General features: G+C 35.7%; 1 pseudogene; it reads right to left on the bottom strand.

The window, feature by feature from the left end:
- Positions 1-901: 901 nt before the first annotated feature.
- LOC141521859 (histone H3.3A-like) lies at positions 902-1,322 on the bottom strand (annotated as a pseudogene).
- Between the last annotated feature and the right edge of the window lie 990 nt (positions 1,323-2,312).

The raw sequence follows: 2,312 nt of genomic DNA, 5'->3' as shown, positions 1-2,312 counted from the left end.
AGAATTATAAGTCAAGTTTTGTTTCGCCACCCACTCCCCATTTACCAGTTCCAACATTATGGAAAAACACTTTGTGAATTTTGAAGAGGAAAATATTGTATCATTTCTGTCAGACTCCTTAGGGATTTTTGTCCAGCATCCCAATATCTTTGGCATTGTAAGCGAGATGCATGTAAAGATATCACTGTACTTAATTTCTCTTGGTCTAATTTTTTTCATCTGTAGTAGAGAGCTTACTTAAATGAACTTTAAGGTTTTTTTTTTCTATGCATCAAACTATGATCACATGAAAGTCTTTTGTTTCTAGATCTCCAATGCCTGCAGCAGAGTGATTTCCAATCTATATACAATGGTACTCTCAGGGTTTGTTTTTTTTTTTTTAAGTTTAATGTATTTTAATAGCAAACTTACAGGAGCAGCACAGAAGACAGACAACATTAAAAACATGTACTTGCATGTAGGACAACTCAGTTAGAAAAGTATAGTGAGTGGATGGAATCTACCGTATTATAAAAATGCTACAAACACCATTTAGTTGCCGTCAATAAGAAATTTACTTTTTTAAAAAAATCCAAATGCTGGCATTGTCCAGAAAAATTTAACAGTTTTATTTATAATTGTTATAAAGTTGAATCGTTGAAACTTGTTCATGGAAACATTTTTTTGACCGCATTAATGCTTTATGTCCTCGCATTTATATTCAAAATTCACAAACAAATGAAAATGGAAAAAACTTGCCAATACCTGATTCTGTCCCTTATTTTTCCATTCGCAATCATATACTTAGGTACCTTTTGACCTCATGGGAAAAAATATCTTAACATTCAGAACTACCAATAACAGGAAGAAGAGATTTTTTTTCTGTTTTGAGAATGAAGAATGTTTCCCATCATAGTGGAATTTAAGCACGTTCTCCACGTATGCAGCGTGCTCGCTGGATATCTTTTGGCATGATTCTGACACGTTTGGCATGGATAGCACATAGGTTGGTGTCCTCAAACAGGCCAACCAGATAAGCTTCACTTGCCTCCTGCAAAGCACCAATTGCTGCACTCTGGAAGCGCAGATCTGTGTGGAAGTCCTGAGCAATTTCACGCACCAGATGCTGGAAGGGGAGTTTACGAATCAGAAGTTCGGTGGACTTCTGACAACGTCTGATTTCACGAAGAGCCACAGTACCAGGCCTGTAACAGTGAGGCTTCTTGACCCCTCCAGTAGAGGGAGCACTCTTGTGAGCGGCTTTTGTAGCGAGCTGCTTCCTGGGGGCTTTACCACTGGTGGATTTACGTGGATTTACGGGCGGTTTGCTTGGTACGAGCCATGTTCCTAAAAACTTCTTATACACCCCCTTCGCTATGGCTGGGCTGGCGGAGCGGGAGACGGCCCTGGCGCTGGGAGCTGCTGCGGCAGCGGCTGTTTGTTTTTTAATTGAATTCAATATAATGCAATAGGTAGTACCTCATATGGAGAACAAAGACATATGTAATATTTAAATTCTTAACTTGGTTTTAACATTCAGATGATAGGGTGGCATTGTATGTTTATTCGAGGGAAAATAGTTCCAAAACATTGATGTAAGAAGACCAATCTAACTGCAATTGACTATGCAGAATAATTTATTAGATTTACAACATGTTCTTCCAATTTCAATATAGACTTGAATGCCTTAAAAGGTTTCATTTTTACTTCTGATATTTTGTTTTCATTCAAACTTAGTCAAATTATATTTTATATGGTACCTATGATGATTAATAAGCATAGCTTTGTAATGTTTTTGGCAAAAATATTTCTTTAAGTTTTCTCTCATGGTGGCTTTATTTCTTTGTTAAGTTAACTTCAGCATCTCATTTATGTAAATAGCATTGTTCCAAATGTGAATTTTAGAAGAAACAGAATTGCTATTTCTTTTTTTCTTTTCATTTCAAATTCTTCTCATATTGTTTCATTACTTCAACTACATTATTTTCTCCACATTGTTTTTCTTTATCCCTGTTTTTCCCTCCTACCTTCCCTTTATTCACCCAAGGAATTGTAGGTAGTTTTCAGATATGGTAATGTGGTAAATTAAAGCAGTAAATATATCCCCAGGTACTGAGACTAAATAAAGAACTTGCATACCAGTGTTCATTTTCTGACCTTGAAATCAAAAAGCTGTAATTTGAAGACTTTTTTTTTTGTTCAAGGAACTGTATATGAGCAAATCCTCCTTTATGTTTCATGGTGTAATTTATGATTATTGTAATCTAAAAATCATATCAAGTCACTTTAGCTGAGTATAGTAATTTTGCCAAAGCACACCACAATCACTTTTG

The sequence above is a fragment of the Macrotis lagotis genome, chromosome 1, assembly GCF_037893015.1.
Source record: "Macrotis lagotis isolate mMagLag1 chromosome 1, bilby.v1.9.chrom.fasta, whole genome shotgun sequence".
In the NCBI taxonomy this organism is placed as follows: domain Eukaryota; kingdom Metazoa; phylum Chordata; class Mammalia; order Peramelemorphia; family Peramelidae; genus Macrotis; species Macrotis lagotis.
Note: the sequence above shows the minus strand (reverse complement) of the source record. Positions and strands in the feature narration are given on the sequence as shown.